General features: G+C 42.9%; 5 non-coding genes across 5 annotated transcripts; all 5 read left to right on the plus strand.

Annotated features, from left to right (window-relative positions):
• Positions 1-750: 750 nt before the first annotated feature.
• On the plus strand, positions 751-824 carry trnan-guu (transfer RNA asparagine (anticodon GUU)). Its single transcript has one exon. It is a non-coding gene; the product is annotated as a tRNA-Asn (tRNA).
• A 2775-nt stretch (positions 825-3599) lies between these two features.
• On the plus strand, positions 3600-3673 carry trnan-guu (transfer RNA asparagine (anticodon GUU)). Its single transcript has one exon. It is a non-coding gene; the product is annotated as a tRNA-Asn (tRNA).
• Positions 3674-6623: 2950 nt separating this feature from the next.
• trnan-guu (transfer RNA asparagine (anticodon GUU)) lies at positions 6624-6697 on the plus strand. Its single transcript has one exon. It is a non-coding gene; the product is annotated as a tRNA-Asn (tRNA).
• Positions 6698-16839: 10142 nt separating this feature from the next.
• Positions 16840-16911, plus strand: trnad-guc (transfer RNA aspartic acid (anticodon GUC)). The gene has a single exon. It is a non-coding gene; the product is annotated as a tRNA-Asp (tRNA).
• A 1355-nt stretch (positions 16912-18266) lies between these two features.
• On the plus strand, positions 18267-18340 carry trnan-guu (transfer RNA asparagine (anticodon GUU)). Its single transcript has one exon. It is a non-coding gene; the product is annotated as a tRNA-Asn (tRNA).
• Positions 18341-18806: the final 466 nt, after the last annotated feature.

Genomic DNA, 18806 nt, shown 5'->3' on the forward strand with positions numbered 1-18806 from the left:
GGTGGCGCACAATTGGCCCAGCGTCGTCCGGGTTTGGCCCGTGTAGGCCTTCATTGTAAATAACAATTTGTTCTTAAGTGACTTGCCTAGTGTAATTTAAAAAATGAATATGGATGAGATACAACCAAGAGTGGTGCGGTCTGCACTAGCAATGGTCACAGCAAATTAACGCTCTTATTTAATCAACACATTACTATTAAGGTTATAATATTATAGAGAACAATCTACATTCATTATATGTGATTTATAATGTAATAAGGCAAAGAAAACAACGTTTTGGCATTGCTTTCTTAGCACCCCTCTTGAATTGCCATGTTTTTCCCTAGATTCTAGAGCAGTGAGTGGATAGCCGTATACTGTATAACTTTGTGAAATTTTGAATTAGTGTATAGAGTCAATTTAGCGACTTTGACGCTGAGTATTCAGACCCTTCCAGCGTCTTGTATTGGTAAGAGGCTAACGAAAAACTCTGCTACTTTTCAGGCTGGCTTGGGGAGTTTTGCCACGGGGAGTTTTTTGGTTTTGATAGCATTTAAAGATAAAATATATCTTTAAGTTAAACCATGTAGTATATACGTCTGTTCAGATCTGGATGTTACCCCTCTGTTTTGCTATACAATTATGACTGAAAGCTGAATATTTCTCTGTCTGGATAAGATGACAGAATTCTTGCAACCATGTAACGGCGGAGTGATTGCTATGAAATGAACGTGATCCTTGTTCCACGTGTGTCCTCCTCCCAGCAGCTTAGTCTCTGTGGCGCAATTGGTTAGCGCGTTAGACTGTTAATCTAAAGGTTGGTGGTTCAAGCCCACCCAGGGACGAGTGTTTTCCATTCGTTGAGCTCTGTGATGTCAGAAGACTTTCCTCTATTGTAAATTTGACTCCGTGTGTGACTGACTTGTCCTGTATTCTGTTTTTAGACGTGATTGGTGAGCTGTTAAATGTAAAAGAGGAGGAGTATGATATTTTCCATCTGTTAGTGTTCAAATACTGGAGAGTTGAGACCAAATCACGGACGCTGGACAGAGTGGATTTCAGTTGTAACAAAAGACAGTTTTAATGAGTCAGAGATATCTTGTCCCGCAGTTTTACGTGCACGGACCTAGTTCACATAACTCGGCAAGGAGCCAGGTGAAAAAGAGACCTATACAATGGTTACACACATTTTTATACATAGAATAAAGTAGGTGGAGTCTTGTCGTTTCGGTCTTCTTGACTGGTCGGAGGGTTGGAGGCGGGCCTTGCTCTAGCCAGAGCGGGCCCCATTGGTGCACAGCAAAAGTTCTTTGCTCTTGGGACCGGCCAGTTAGAGGGAGATGAGATGTGTGTTTATATAAGGAAGAGGGGGTCAGTCTTCTGGCTGGGTGTATGTGTTCTTACGACGGAATGTCTTTGTTTATATGAGCTATGTGTATGAATATTTATATAACAAATCCCCCTCTTCACGTCTATTAGACGTGAAAACTATAGCAGAAAGGTGGCGGTTGCAATCGTGGGTATACATAAGGTGGTGCTCCTAACCTTGTCTGATTTGCATGGTGGGTCTGTAGGTGTAGTGCTACGTTTGGGACGGGAGTGATTGGAGGGAGTGATATCAGGAAAGGAGTTAGGGACATGTGTAGGGGTTGGTGTATGTGATGTGGCAGGGTGAAATAGTTGTTCAATTAACCATGTGAAAGTCCTAGGGTTACTCCAAATATCAGTATGAATATCACAAATAAGGGACCAGATATCCCCAGCCTCACCCAGAGAGGGAGAAATTTCCCTCTAACTGGGCGAGGTTCCCTTCTCAGGGGAGGCGGAGTTTGATGCCGCATCACCTGAGGAAGGAGTGTCTTCATTTGGAATCGAATTTAGGCCGCTCAAATCAGCTCTGACTTCAGTCAGTGTTCTAGAAGGAATTGGGGCTGGGGTGCAATGTGTAAGGCGGTGTCAAGGTGTGCCTGATTTACCTTTGACCTGGACTGAGTGTGAAGTAACCTCCTTCACTTCGTACGGTCCAGTCCACCTGGGTTCCAGCCACTTTCTCTTGTGGACTGTAACCCTCACCCCGTCACCAACCTTTACCTTCAGTAGTGTCGTGTCCCCCGGCAGCTCCCCCTCCTGGACCTTGTGAACCTGGGTAGAGAGTGCTGCAGAGAGAACCGTCAGTTTTTTCACATAATTAGACATTACAATTTGTTGTACATCAAGGGCGGGCATATGACCTCCCTCCCTTGGTGGACCATGCATGACTCTACCAGTCATTATCCCATGAGGCACATACTTTAGCTATCTTAGCTTTTGCTTTTGGTTTGACGTTCCACCAGATTTTGGGATTGGGGCCTGTACACAGATCCAAATCTGTGGGTTATGCCAAATCTTTCTTCCACCTGTCTCAGGTGTTTGTTAAATGTGAGCCATTTGTCAAATTTGATTTGTCTTGGGATGCCATACCTGGGTATTAGTTTGGTTTGTAGCCACTTAAAAGACTGACCTAGCATCCTCCCCTTTTGTTAGTATTGCCTCTACCCATTTGGAGAACCTATCTACTATGACTAGGAGATAGAGTTTGCCTTTAGATACATTTTTGGGGCCCATGTCGGTGTAGTCTATCCTAATATCCTGAAAACATGCATTAGGTATTACGTATGAGCCCATTGGTGTTTGATATGGTTTCTTTGGGTTGTGTCTGTCACAACCATTGCATTCGTCACAAAATAAATAATCGTCATAAAATAAGTCAGTCATATTTTTTATGTGAGGGTGCCACCAGATGTGCGAGGCCTTTTTGGAGGGTCTTTAGTTTGCCTTCGTGTGTGGGGCCATGTGTTTCTCATAAAAGTTCTGGGTCCATCAGTGTGGCCTGCTTCATGGGCATGGGCTGAGTCTGTATAGATATTCAGTCTTTCCTTTTCCTCTGATGAGGACCTGCGTCAATCCGATGATTTCAGCTAATTTGGCCGATGCTGGTTGAGGGATGATGGCTGATTGAAGGGTGACATCACGAGGTGAGCTGTTTTTTCAATAGCAATTGGCCCAGCGTTTTTTTTTCATTGTAAATAACAATTTGTTCTTAAGTGACTTTTTTTTAAAAAATGAATATGGATGAGATACAACCACCCACTAGCAATGGTCACAGCAAATTGCCATGTTTTTCCATTCATTATATGTGATTTATAATTCTAGAGCAGTGAGATTCTAGAGCAGTGATAGCCGTATACTGTATAACTTTGTGAAATTTTGAATTAGTGTATAGAGTCAATTTAGCGACTTTGACGCTGAGTATTCAGACCCTTCCAGCGTCTTGTATTGGTAAGAGGCTAACGAAAAACTCTGCTACTTTTCAGGCTGGCTTGGGGAGTTTTGCCACGGGGAGTTTTTTGGTTTTGATAGCATTTAAAGATAAAATATATCTTTAAGTTAAACCATGTAGTATATACGTCTGTTCAGATCTGGATGTTACCCCTCTGTTTTGCTATACAATTATGACTGAAAGCTGAATATTTCTCTGTCTGGATAAGATGACAGAATTCTTGCAACCATGTAACGGCGGAGTGATTGCTATGAAATGAACGTGATCCTTGTTCCACGTGTGTCCTCCTCCCAGCAGCTTAGTCTCTGTGGCGCAATTGGTTAGCGCGTTAGACTGTTAATCTAAAGGTTGGTGGTTCAAGCCCACCCAGGGACGAGTGTTTTCCATTCGTTGAGCTCTGTGATGTCAGAAGACTTTCCTCTATTGTAAATTTGACTCCGTGTGTGACTGACTTGTCCTGTATTCTGTTTTTAGACGTGATTGGTGAGCTGTTAAATGTAAAAGAGGAGGAGTATGATATTTTCCATCTGTTAGTGTTCAAATACTGGAGAGTTGAGACCAAATCACGGACGCTGGACAGAGTGGATTTCAGTTGTAACAAAAGACAGTTTTAATGAGTCAGAGATATCTTGTCCCGCAGTTTTACGTGCACGGACCTAGTTCACATAACTCGGCAAGGAGCCAGGTGAAAAAGAGACCTATACAATGGTTACACACATTTTTATACATAGAATAAAGTAGGTGGAGTCTTGTCGTTTCGGTCTTCTTGACTGGTCGGAGGGTTGGAGGCGGGCCTTGCTCTAGCCAGAGCGGGCCCCATTGGTGCACAGCAAAAGTTCTTTGCTCTTGGGACCGGCCAGTTAGAGGGAGATGAGATGTGTGTTTATATAAGGAAGAGGGGGTCAGTCTTCTGGCTGGGTGTATGTGTTCTTACGACGGAATGTCTTTGTTTATATGAGCTATGTGTATGAATATTTATATAACAAATCCCCCTCTTCACGTCTATTAGACGTGAAAACTATAGCAGAAAGGTGGCGGTTGCAATCGTGGGTATACATAAGGTGGTGCTCCTAACCTTGTCTGATTTGCATGGTGGGTCTGTAGGTGTAGTGCTACGTTTGGGACGGGAGTGATTGGAGGGAGTGATATCAGGAAAGGAGTTAGGGACATGTGTAGGGGTTGGTGTATGTGATGTGGCAGGGTGAAATAGTTGTTCAATTAACCATGTGAAAGTCCTAGGGTTACTCCAAATATCAGTATGAATATCACAAATAAGGGACCAGATATCCCCAGCCTCACCCAGAGAGGGAGAAATTTCCCTCTAACTGGGCGAGGTTCCCTTCTCAGGGGAGGCGGAGTTTGATGCCGCATCACCTGAGGAAGGAGTGTCTTCATTTGGAATCGAATTTAGGCCGCTCAAATCAGCTCTGACTTCAGTCAGTGTTCTAGAAGGAATTGGGGCTGGGGTGCAATGTGTAAGGCGGTGTCAAGGTGTGCCTGATTTACCTTTGACCTGGACTGAGTGTGAAGTAACCTCCTTCACTTCGTACGGTCCAGTCCACCTGGGTTCCAGCCACTTTCTCTTGTGGACTGTAACCCTCACCCCGTCACCAACCTTTACCTTCAGTAGTGTCGTGTCCCCCGGCAGCTCCCCCTCCTGGACCTTGTGAACCTGGGTAGAGAGTGCTGCAGAGAGAACCGTCAGTTTTTTCACATAATTAGACATTACAATTTGTTGTACATCAAGGGCGGGCATATGACCTCCCTCCCTTGGTGGACCATGCATGACTCTACCAGTCATTATCCCATGAGGCACATACTTTAGCTATCTTAGCTTTTGCTTTTGGTTTGACGTTCCACCAGATTTTGGGATTGGGGCCTGTACACAGATCCAAATCTGTGGGTTATGCCAAATCTTTCTTCCACCTGTCTCAGGTGTTTGTTAAATGTGAGCCATTTGTCAAATTTGATTTGTCTTGGGATGCCATACCTGGGTATTAGTTTGGTTTGTAGCCACTTAAAAGACTGACCTAGCATCCTCCCCTTTTGTTAGTATTGCCTCTACCCATTTGGAGAACCTATCTACTATGACTAGGAGATAGAGTTTGCCTTTAGATACATTTTTGGGGCCCATGTCGGTGTAGTCTATCCTAATATCCTGAAAACATGCATTAGGTATTACGTATGAGCCCATTGGTGTTTGATATGGTTTCTTTGGGTTGTGTCTGTCACAACCATTGCATTCGTCACAAAATAAATAATCGTCATAAAATAAGTCAGTCATATTTTTTATGTGAGGGTGCCACCAGATGTGCGAGGCCTTTTTGGAGGGTCTTTAGTTTGCCTTCGTGTGTGGGGCCATGTGTTTCTCATAAAAGTTCTGGGTCCATCAGTGTGGCCTGCTTCATGGGCATGGGCTGAGTCTGTATAGATATTCAGTCTTTCCTTTTCCTCTGATGAGGACCCGCGTCAATCCGATGATTTCAGCTAATTTGGCCGATGCTGGTTGAGGGATGATGGCTGATTGAAGGGTGACATCACGAGGTGAGCTGTTTTTTCAATAGCTTTTTCATAGGGTGGCGCACAATTGGCCCAGCGTCGTCCGGGTTTGGCCCGTGTAGGCCTTCATTGTAAATAACAATTTGTTCTTAAGTGACTTGCCTAGTGTAATTTAAAAAATGAATATGGATGAGATACAACCAAGAGTGGTGCGGTCTGCACTAGCAATGGTCACAGCAAATTAACGCTCTTATTTAATCAACACATTACTATTAAGGTTATAATATTATAGAGAACAATCTACATTCATTATATGTGATTTATAATGTAATAAGGCAAAGAAAACAACGTTTTGGCATTGCTTTCTTAGCACCCCTCTTGAATTGCCATGTTTTTCCCTAGATTCTAGAGCAGTGAGTGGATAGCCGTATACTGTATAACTTTGTGAAATTTTGAATTAGTGTATAGAGTCAATTTAGCGACTTTGACGCTGAGTATTCAGACCCTTCCAGCGTCTTGTATTGGTAAGAGGCTAACGAAAAACTCTGCTACTTTTCAGGCTGGCTTGGGGAGTTTTGCCACGGGGAGTTTTTTGGTTTTGATAGCATTTAAAGATAAAATATATCTTTAAGTTAAACCATGTAGTATATACGTCTGTTCAGATCTGGATGTTACCCCTCTGTTTTGCTATACAATTATGACTGAAAGCTGAATATTTCTCTGTCTGGATAAGATGACAGAATTCTTGCAACCATGTAACGGCGGAGTGATTGCTATGAAATGAACGTGATCCTTGTTCCACGTGTGTCCTCCTCCCAGCAGCTTAGTCTCTGTGGCGCAATTGGTTAGCGCGTTAGACTGTTAATCTAAAGGTTGGTGGTTCAAGCCCACCCAGGGACGAGTGTTTTCCATTCGTTGAGCTCTGTGATGTCAGAAGACTTTCCTCTATTGTAAATTTGACTCCGTGTGTGACTGACTTGTCCTGTATTCTGTTTTTAGACGTGATTGGTGAGCTGTTAAATGTAAAAGAGGAGGAGTATGATATTTTCCATCTGTTAGTGTTCAAATACTGGAGAGTTGAGACCAAATCACGGACGCTGGACAGAGTGGATTTCAGTTGTAACAAAAGACAGTTTTAATGAGTCAGAGATATCTTGTCCCGCAGTTTTACGTGCACGGACCTAGTTCACATAACTCGGCAAGGAGCCAGGTGAAAAAGAGACCTATACAATGGTTACACACATTTTTATACATAGAATAAAGTAGGTGGAGTCTTGTCGTTTCGGTCTTCTTGACTGGTCGGAGGGTTGGAGGCGGGCCTTGCTCTAGCCAGAGCGGGCCCCATTGGTGCACAGCAAAAGTTCTTTGCTCTTGGGACCGGCCAGTTAGAGGGAGATGAGATGTGTGTTTATATAAGGAAGAGGGGGTCAGTCTTCTGGCTGGGTGTATGTGTTCTTACGACGGAATGTCTTTGTTTATATGAGCTATGTGTATGAATATTTATATAACAAATCCCCCTCTTCACGTCTATTAGACGTGAAAACTATAGCAGAAAGGTGGCGGTTGCAATCGTGGGTATACATAAGGTGGTGCTCCTAACCTTGTCTGATTTGCATGGTGGGTCTGTAGGTGTAGTGCTACGTTTGGGACGGGAGTGATTGGAGGGAGTGATATCAGGAAAGGAGTTAGGGACATGTGTAGGGGTTGGTGTATGTGATGTGGCAGGGTGAAATAGTTGTTCAATTAACCATGTGAAAGTCCTAGGGTTACTCCAAATATCAGTATGAATATCACAAATAAGGGACCAGATATCCCCAGCCTCACCCAGAGAGGGAGAAATTTCCCTCTAACTGGGCGAGGTTCCCTTCTCAGGGGAGGCGGAGTTTGATGCCGCATCACCTGAGGAAGGAGTGTCTTCATTTGGAATCGAATTTAGGCCGCTCAAATCAGCTCTGACTTCAGTCAGTGTTCTAGAAGGAATTGGGGCTGGGGTGCAATGTGTAAGGCGGTGTCAAGGTGTGCCTGATTTACCTTTGACCTGGACTGAGTGTGAAGTAACCTCCTTCACTTCGTACGGTCCAGTCCACCTGGGTTCCAGCCACTTTCTCTTGTGGACTGTAACCCTCACCCCGTCACCAACCTTTACCTTCAGTAGTGTCGTGTCCCCCGGCAGCTCCCCCTCCTGGACCTTGTGAACCTGGGTAGAGAGTGCTGCAGAGAGAACCGTCAGTTTTTTCACATAATTAGACATTACAATTTGTTGTACATCAAGGGCGGGCATATGACCTCCCTCCCTTGGTGGACCATGCATGACTCTACCAGTCATTATCCCATGAGGCACATACTTTAGCTATCTTAGCTTTTGCTTTTGGTTTGACGTTCCACCAGATTTTGGGATTGGGGCCTGTACACAGATCCAAATCTGTGGGTTATGCCAAATCTTTCTTCCACCTGTCTCAGGTGTTTGTTAAATGTGAGCCATTTGTCAAATTTGATTTGTCTTGGGATGCCATACCTGGGTATTAGTTTGGTTTGTAGCCACTTAAAAGACTGACCTAGCATCCTCCCCTTTTGTTAGTATTGCCTCTACCCATTTGGAGAACCTATCTACTATGACTAGGAGATAGAGTTTGCCTTTAGATAAATTTTTGGGGCCCATGTCGGTGTAGTCTATCCTAATATCCTGAAAACATGCATTAGGTATTACGTATGAGCCCATTGGTGTTTGATATGGTTTCTTTGGGTTGTGTCTGTCACAACCATTGCATTCGTCACAAAATAAATAATCGTCATAAAATAAGTCAGTCATATTTTTTATGTGAGGGTGCCACCAGATGTGCGAGGCCTTTTTGGAGGGTCTTTAGTTTGCCTTCGTGTGTGGGGCCATGTGTTTCTCATAAAAGTTCTGGGTCCATCAGTGTGGCCTGCTTCATGGGCATGGGCTGAGTCTGTATAGATATTCAGTCTTTCCTTTTCCTCTGATGAGGACCTGCGTCAATCCGATGATTTCAGCTAATTTGGCCGATGCTGGTTGAGGGATGATGGCTGATTGAAGGGTGACATCACGAGGTGAGCTGTTTTTTCAATAGCTTTTGCTACTGCAGCAACGTATCTGGAGCATGTTGACTGTCCTACCTCAATGTGGTCAAGTTTGAAGAGTAGTACATCAAGACCCTTCTCTCCCCCTCTTGTTTCTGGAATAGGACGGATGAGGTGAATCCTTCCCTTTCAGAAACATCCAAATGGAACTTGTTCTTGTAGTCAGGTGCAGTCAGAGCTGCTGCCGCTGATAGATCTGTTTTCAGGAATGCTATGGCTGTTGATGCTTCAGCCGTCCAGGCCAGGGGTGCATGGAGGTTCCTTGATCGTAGGATGACCGGTGCTGCCACCCCCTCTGGGCCACACCCAATGGTACAACACCTGATAGGTGGGGTCAGGTGCATCATGTCTTCGTCCCAGTCTGCAGTGTAGAGGCAGTCATCAGTTTCTGTTGCATTGAGTGTGCAATGGATCTCAGCTTGGGGAGTCTTATATGGGTGCAGAGTGTAGATTTGAGCTTTCAGTTGGTTGAACTTAAACTGGATGTGAGGGGTGGCAGGCCCTGTGGGTAGGCATTTTAGCCAGTACACTTCTTGGGCTTCAGACAGTGTGGTCATCGGCAGGAGTGGCATCCTCATCATTCTTACTGGGTGATCAGGTGTTGAAGTGGGAGGGTTGGTTGTAATCTTGCTGCTCCTGCTGCATGTGGCTAGATTCTGGGTGGTTGTATGCTGGCTGTTGCTGATGCATGGGTGTGGGTCCTGGTTGCTGATGTTGCAGAGGTGGGTTTCCCCCACTTCCTCTTGCTCTCCATTGCTGTTGCTGCGGGGAGAGTGGTTTCATGCAATCTCTGGCAAAATGACCGGTAATTCCGCAGTTAAAACACTGGTAATTTCCCCCTCTGTGTTGTCCAGTGTAGGGACCCCGTCGAGCCCATACTGGGTGTTGTTGTTGCAGGATATACTGCTGTGGGTGAGGGTATTGGGGTGGTGGGGCTGCCTGCTGTTGGATCATCTGAGAGACAGTCTGTGCCACGATTTGGGAGATGTCTGTTTTGGTTCCCGGCTCCTTCGTTTCTTCCGCCACCATCTGTTTCTTAGGTTTTTCTCCTTGTTGTGCTTCCTTCAATTGGAGTTTCAGGAGTTGTACCTGGAGGGACTGCACCTGGCTCTCAGCACCCCCTCTTTCCTTGTTGTGCTGGGTCACATGGTGGTGCACATGCGTATTGAATTGGGTCAGAGGAAGTGCAATCAACCCTACCGTTCCTCTGAGTTTGGTTTTAACATCTCCAGGACACCCTTTGACCACCATTTCCTTCCACATGCTGAGTGTGGTATCAGTGTGATCGAATGGTTCTTCGTGGACCGATCTCCATGTGGTCTTAGCCCTGTCCAGGTATGCTGCAGGTTGCTCACCTGGGTTGATTGTAAAGGAGGATAAGGTGGCATGGTTTCTTTCTGTAGGGTATGCTCTCCGTAGAACTTCCCATAATCTGGTACGGAAGTGGTCTATGGGCAGTGTTGGGGCCCGCCATCCAAGGTCAGCTGCTGTCATGAGGGCCTCCATGGTTCCGTGGTCGGTGGCTCTTGCTAGAAGTGCTTTCATGTCTCCTAGGCAGAGTTGCAGGCCTGACGTAAGTGTCTGCAGTTGAAGTAGCCACGCTGAAGCTCCTCCATGTAGGCTAGGCATCTGTCCCATCAGTGTTGTTAAATCAGTCATTTTCCAGGGCTGGTACTCCACAGTGTGTGCATCACCTGGTGTCGGTCGCAGGGGGTACTGTCCTGCCATCTCCTGCTCTCGCTCTCTTCTATCAGCAATTCTGGAGGACCGACGGAGTGTTTCGGACCCCATTGATTCGGTAACTTTGGTTACTGTTCCTCTCATTATGCCTTCCACACGGTAGGCTCCCTCTCTGTTGTTATCTTGGTTAGCTATTAGCTCCCTGAGTTCCTTAGCTCGAGCTATTGATGATTTCAGCAGCTCCTGCATCTTAGTCACGTTTGGAGCTCCCATCGGAGCTGGGGTGAGCACCATGTCAATTTCTTCTTCGTTTTCGATATCCATGTTCTGATGACAGTCCTCCCTATCCGTCTGATAGAAGTGGTTTGAATCTAATCTTGTTTGTAAGTGTCCTCTGGTTTCAGAGGTGAGAGAGTTCACAGAGGAGCATTGCGGCCTCCGTTCCTGGGGGAGGTCTCCTGCTCCTGGAATCCCAGTTTCGAACTGTTCACATACCATATGGCCAGCCGTTATCCCCAGGGTAATTTCCCCTTTTAACTCCCCTTGGTCTATTCTCAGAACTGGAGCCTGTATTGTGGGAGGTGCCCTGGGTAGGAATGGGTTGTGTGACGGGCTCCGGTGATTTTGTCCCTTTGAGTATGGCTGGGGCTGAACTGCCTCCATTGTCAATTGTGGATATAGTGAGGGAGAAACGGCCACAGGGGGAGCCGTGGGCAAGTTCTCAGGCGGAGCTTTAACATCCCCCGACGCCACAATAGCCACGCCCATCATGTCTGGTGTGTTTTTGGGCAGCACCCTCCTACTCTCCTGTATGGCCCATGTACCTATCTTGAGCTCCCCCTCTGCTCTCTCTCTCTCTCTTGTACCTACTTTTTTGAACCTGTGTATGTTGTTTCTCTCCGCCTCACTCGCTTTTGCATGCTCTACTGCGTCCTCTAATTCTGTCTGCATATCTTGGAGTTTCCCCCCTGTAGGTGGTCCTCCGCTAAAATAACCTGCTTGTGTCCATCTTATCCGTAATCCTTTCCACACTTTCCCATACTGTTTTTTACCTCCCGCTCTATCAATCATACTCTGATCTAAATAATCATTGAATTTTAGTTTGGGCGTGGTAGCTGCAGACATTTTATCTAGTTCGTCTGATAATGTGTATAATGCGTTATTTAGGTATATTCAATTCTTACTATGTGGTGTTTATTTCTATCGTTGTATGCTTAGCCTGTCCCTGGTCGAGACAAAGGGGGTTATCAGTATGTGACGCCCGCCACGTGTGTATTTCACCGGTATTTTATTTGAATTTGTTCAGCGATTCGTTTAGGTATTTTCTATAAATGATTCTGCGATTTCCTTTTGGAACAATATATCAGTGAATATATGCGGTTCTATAACAATTTTCAGAGTAATTCTAGCTCTTTAGGAAATATAGATAGAATTTCTAGACAACTAAAAGTTGTTCAGTGAATTATTTAAATACTTTCTGTAAACAATTCAGTAAATTCCTTTATGAACTTATATCAGTAAATTCGAGCGATTCTATAGCAATTGTCAGAATAATTCTATATATTTAGGAAATATGGATAGAATAGAAAAACCCCAAAATCAGTGTGTAGCTTTTAGCGTCTGTAAAACAAAGTCTGTACTAAGCTCGGCGGCTTATTTAAATGCTTTCTAGAAACAATTCAGTAAGTTCCTTTATGAACTTATATCAGTAAATTCCAGCGATTCTATCGCAATTGTCAGAATAATTTTAAACTTTAGGCAATATCAACAGGAATGAAAAAAAAAAAACGAAAATCAGTATTCCAGCCCGGCTGCTGTCAAAGTTGCACGGCCATTCGATACTAAGGTGGCTTTGTCTTTCAGCACGTGTGCCTAATAGCCCAGTTACGTATCCCAACCTACTCCGCGACAAACGTTTCTTTCAATTTAATTTCCCCCATCTCCAAATCATGGAATGTCAACTCTGGTTCATCTTATGTTTATTGTTTGATGTGCAATAGCCACATCATTCCCGATCTCTGTCTAGTGGAAGGCCAAACTTACATATCCTGTATCTACTCGACTACACCTCTTACAAAACCTATTAAATAATACACAGCTTTTTTAATAGGGCATTTTTCATGCAGATTCATTCAATCCAACCACACCTCCACAAGACCTATTCGATGTTATATGTATCAACAGGAGATTTTACTTGCAGATCCGGTTCATCTATCATTCAACTATAACCACACCTCCACAAGACCTTACTTGCAGATTCGGTTCATCTATAACCACACCTCCACAAGACCTTACTTGCAGATTCGGTTCATCTATAACCACACCTCCACAAGACCTTACTTGCAGATTCGGTTCATCTATAACCACACCTCCACAAGACCTAACTTGCAGATTCGGTTCATCTATAATTCATTCATTCGTATGAAATTCTCATTGAATTTCCAACATCCATAATTGTGTCCATTACGTGTTAAAACACAGCCACTATTTAACGTCACCTCTATACACAACCCAATACATATATAATTAGGACAGTTTTCTATGCAGATTTCAGAACAAATAGGGTCCCTGGAGGAATTTAACACATTGGTCAATCACAATTCACACATTCCTATTAAAATAACTGAGTATAGGCCCATTAATAAGAATATATATATATATATATATATTTTTTTTTTTACAAAACAAGATATCTTTAATCAATGTCTTAGGTTCTTATGTAAAAAATTTGGGCACCGATTCATACTCACGCCCAGTACTTTCTGATCAAAATTTGGTTTAGCCTATAATACAATATGCAGATTTCGATATAACGGGCTCTGCTCACCTTTATATAGAGCGCTCCGATCAGATTTCCTGAGGCAAGATGAATGGCTGGGGAAGTCACTCTTCCGTCTGATTTTTTAGCCGTGATCAGTCTCGTCCTCTCACACTAACTTATAATAGATCGAATTCAAGAACAACCAACCTCTGCTACCAATTCTGTTAGTGTTCAAATACTGGAGAGTTGAGACCAAATCACGGACGCTGGACAGAGTGGATTTCAGTTGTAACAAAAGACAGTTTTAATGAGTCAGAGATATCTTGTCCCGCAGTTTTACGTGCACGGACCTAGTTCACATAACTCGGCAAGGAGCCAGGTGAAAAAGAGACCTATACAATGGTTACACACATTTTTATACATAGAATAAAGTAGGTGGAGTCTTGTCGTTTCGGTCTTCTTGACTGGTCGGAGGGTTGGAGGCGGGCCTTGCTCTAGCCAGAGCGGGCCCCATTGGTGCACAGCAAAAGTTCTTTGCTCTTGGGACCGGCCAGTTAGAGGGAGATGAGATGTGTGTTTATATAAGGAAGAGGGGGTCAGTCTTCTGGCTGGGTGTATGTGTTCTTACGACGGAATGTCTTTGTTTATATGAGCTATGTGTATGAATATTTATATAACACAAAATCTGGCTCAAAGAAACATATTTTTGTATATAGATAAGCATCCTGCTCGAAGGACCATATCATCATTATATATTACCAGTGATGGAAGAAGTACCCAATTGTCATACTTGAGTAAAAGTAAAAATAACAGTGGTAGAAAAAGTACCCAATTTTCATACTTTAAAGTATTTTTACTTAAGTACTTTACACCACTGTATATTAATCTGGCTCGACAGACTATATCATTTAGTTATACATTTAGTTATATACATATATATATATATATATATATATATATTAATGAATAACTAAATGTATTGTATATATATATATTTATATATATATATATATATATATATGGACACACCTCCTCATTCAAGGGTTTTTCTTTATTTTGACAATTTTCATCATTTTAGAATAACAGTGAAGACATAAAAACTATGAAATAACACATATGGAATCATGTAGTAACCAAAAAAGTGTTAAACAAATTAAAATATATTGATGTTTGAGATTCTTCAAAGTAGCCACCCTTTGCCTTGATGACAGCTTTGCACACTCTTTGCATTCTCTCAACCAGCTTCATGAGGCAGTCACCTGGAATGCCTTTCAATTAACAGGTGTGCCTTGTTAAAAGTTAATTTGTGTAATTTCTTTCCTTCGTAATGCGTTTCAGCCAATCAGTTGTGTTGTGACAGGGTAGGGCTGGAATACAGAAGATAGCCCTATTTGGTAAAAGACCAAGTCAATATTATGGCAAGAACAGCTCAAATAAGCAAAGAGAAACGACGGTACATCATTACTTTAAGACACAAAGGTCAGTCAATCCAGAAAATTACAACAACTTTGAAAGTTTCTTCAAGCGCAGTCGCAAAAACCATCAAGCGCTATGATGAAACTGTCTCTCGTGAGGACCGCCACAGGAAAGGAAGACCCAGAGTTACCTCTGCTGTGGAGGATAAGTTCATGAGAATTACCAGCCTCAGAAATTGCAGCCCAAATAAATGCTTCACAGAGTTCAAGTAACAGACACATCTCAACATCAACTGTTCAGAGGAGACTATGTGAATCAGGCCTTCAATGTCAAACTGCTGTAAAAACAAAAACACTACTAAAGGACACCAATAAGAAGAAGAGACTTGCTTGGGCCAAGAAACACAAGCAATGGCCATTAGACCGGTTGAAATCTGTCCTTTGGCCTGACTCCAAATTTGAGATTTTTGGTTCCAACCGCTCTGTCTTTGTGAGACGAGTAGTAGGTGAACGCATGATCTCCGCGTGTGTGTGGTTCCCACCGTGAAGCAAGGACAAGGTGTGATGGTGTGGGGATGCTTTGCTGGTGACACTGTTGGTGGTTTATTTAGAATTCAAGGTACACTTAACCAGCATGGCTACGACAGCATTCTGCAGCGATACGCCATCCCATCTGGTGTGCGCTTAGTGGGACTATCATTTGTTTTTCAACAGGACAATGACCCACACACCTCCAGGCTGTGTAAGGGCTATTTGACCAAGAAGCAAAGTGATGGGAGTGCTGCATCAGATGACCTGGCCTCCACAATCACCCAACCTCAACTCAATTGAGAGAGTTTGGGATGAGTTAGACCGCAGAGGGAAGGAAAAGCAGCCAACAAGTGCTCAGCATTTGTGGGAACTCCTTCAAGACCGTTGGAAAGCATTCCAGGTGCAGCTGGTGGAGAGAATGCCAAGAGTGTGCAAAGCTGTCATCAAGGCAAAGGGTGGCTACTTTGAAGAATATAAAATATCTTTTGATTTGTTTAAGACTTTTTTGGTTACTACAAGATTCCATGTGTTTTTTCATAGTTTTGATGTCTTCACTTTTATTCTACAATGTAGAAAATAGTAAAAAATGTAGAAAAACCCTTGAATGAGGAGGTGTGTCCCAACTTTTAAATGGTACTGTATATGTGTATGTATGTATATATTAATCTGGTTTGAGGAACAATAAATTCAGAATCTATTATCTACTCTTGTTACTGCTAGAGCTTATTTTCATTTTCAGAAACCCCATTGTGATAAATCACTGTATGTATAACTTTGAGAAAATTAAAATGAATATATTTTGTCTCGTTGTTTAAAGTGTGCGCAGGACTTGTTTGTCGACACATGTTGGTATCGTGTTTGTTAGGGATGGGCATTTGAAATGATTTCACTCTTCGGATAATATGACATTATTTCTGCTATCAGGATAGTCGACATTGAAAAACGCAGTTAAAAAAAACACTTGACAAGTCAGAATGACACAAACGTCAAAGGCAGGCTACCACAACGGACAGGCTGCAATTCTCCAGTAGTTTTTGGCTAACAGCAACGGTGAAAGAGAAGTCTGATTTTCGCCAGGGTTGATGAATTCTGTTTGAAATTACTTTTCTGGTGAGTGTTTTGCATTGCTCTGGGTCAGGTTTTGTGGAACCGTGGCTATGTACGTGACAGTCATTTCTATTTGAAGTGGAGAAAATAGGTTGTCAGAGTTGACTGGAGGACTAAATGCGCTAGCTCAATGCACTGTCATCAAAACTAAAAATCAAACAGTTCAACTGTTGTTTTATTAAATAAAGAATTTCAATTGTCACGGTGTATCCCTGTATGTAATAATGTCTCAATGATCATTTAATTTAGAAAAAAGTTTTCATTGTTAAAATACCCCCCCCCCCCCCCACAAAAAAAGGTCAAATGAACACGCACACAAGTAAAGGAATACTGAGGTTTGTTAGGATTTTTGAATATTCAAATAACCGTGATCGTCTGTTGTGTGTGTATGAGTGTCTAAATGTGTACTTTTGTTGACAACGATGCTGTTGCTTTAACCATAGACTCAGTCCTCGTTAGTATAGTGGTCAGTATCCCCGCCTGTCACGCGGGAGACCGGGGTTCAATTCCCCGACGGGGAGGTAAGGTTTTTATTTTCGTTTTACGTCTGCCTGTGAGAGAAGCCTCATTGTAAAATGACCTTCAGTACTTGTCTTTACTCCACTATAGCTACTCTACAGCGTCGTTTAACCCACTTGTAAAATGGATGGTGGTGGCAAAGGTCTGTTGTTTTATTACTGTAGATCTTGACCGTTCTGTTTTGAAAATATAAATCTCACTCGAAGGACCATGTCATTGTTATCGATCTGGCTAAGGGACCTTCAATTAAGAATCTATAATCGATTACCACATTACCAAGAATCTATAATCGATTACCACCGTATGAGTCATAATACCCATAAAACATAGCAGTCAAACATGAAAATGGTTACAATTGTTTTTCGACCATACATTTTTCCCAATGGGGATTTTGGTAACACCTCAAATAAAGTGAGTGTTTTGCGTAAGCTTACCCCGGCGTGACATTTTTATAACCGTGTAAATTTCTCCCAGACAAGGTGACTTTCATGAATATATTCACTTGTATTTACCCAGCCCAAAATGAAATAGAGGCGTCACTACAGACACCCTGGTTTGAATCCAGGCTCTATCACAACTGGCTGTGTGTGATTTGTGAGTCCCATAGGGTGGCGCACAATTGGCCCAGCGTCGTCCGGGTTTGGCCCGTGTAGGCCTTCATTGTAAATAACAATTTGTTCTTAAGTGACTTGCCTAGTGTAATTTAAAAAATGAATATGGATGAGATACAACCAAGAGTGGTGCGGTCTGCACTAGCAATGGTCACAGCAAATTAACGCTCTTATTTAATCAACACATTACTATTAAGGTTATAATATTATAGAGAACAATCTACATTCATTATATGTGATTTATAATGTAATAAGGCAAAGAAAACAACGTTTTGGCATTGCTTTCTTAGCACCCCTCTTGAATTGCCATGTTTTTCCCTAGATTCTAGAGCAGTGAGTGGATAGCCGTATACTGTATAACTTTGTGAAATTTTGAATTAGTGTATAGAGTCAATTTAGCGACTTTGACGCTGAGTATTCAGACCCTTCCAGCGTCTTGTATTGGTAAGAGGCTAACGAAAAACTCTGCTACTTTTCAGGCTGGCTTGGGGAGTTTTGCCACGGGGAGTTTTTTGGTTTTGATAGCATTTAAAGATAAAATATATCTTTAAGTTAAACCATGTAGTATATACGTCTGTTCAGATCTGGATGTTACCCCTCTGTTTTGCTATACAATTATGACTGAAAGCTGAATATTTCTCTGTCTGGATAAGATGACAGAATTCTTGCAACCATGTAACGGCGGAGTGATTGCTATGAAATGAACGTGATCCTTGTTCCACGTGTGTCCTCCTCCCAGCAGCTTAGTCTCTGTGGCGCAATTGGTTAGCGCGTTAGACTGTTAATCTAAAGGTTGGTGGTTCAAGCCCACCCAGGGACGAGTGTTTTCCATTCGTTGAGCTCTGTGATGTCAGAAGACTTTCCTCTATTGTAAATTTGACTCCGTGTGTGACTGACTTGTCCTGTATTCTGTTTTTAGACGTGATTGGTGAGCTGTTAAATGTAAAAGAGGAGGAGTATGATATTTTCCATCCTAGTAAAATGGGTGTCAGTGGCCTTCACCATATATCTAAACTCCATATAGAATGAGATCACAGACAGCCAGGGGTCAAAGATCAGCTTTCTACCAACTCCATGTCTGTGGCGCATTGCTTTGAGCCTTAGACTGTTAATCTAAAGATTTGATTGATGTGTTTGAACATACAACATGAGAACAGTTGCATTGAAACCACTGGTAAAAATGGGAGACGGTGGCCCGATTGGGTATATAAATAACTACAGAGGGTAGGTAGTGCGTACGGCCCAGTACATCACTGGGGCTCAGCTGCCTGCCATCCAGGACCTCT

This window comes from Oncorhynchus clarkii, chromosome 9, assembly GCF_045791955.1.
Source record: "Oncorhynchus clarkii lewisi isolate Uvic-CL-2024 chromosome 9, UVic_Ocla_1.0, whole genome shotgun sequence".
Classification (NCBI taxonomy): domain Eukaryota; kingdom Metazoa; phylum Chordata; class Actinopteri; order Salmoniformes; family Salmonidae; genus Oncorhynchus; species Oncorhynchus clarkii.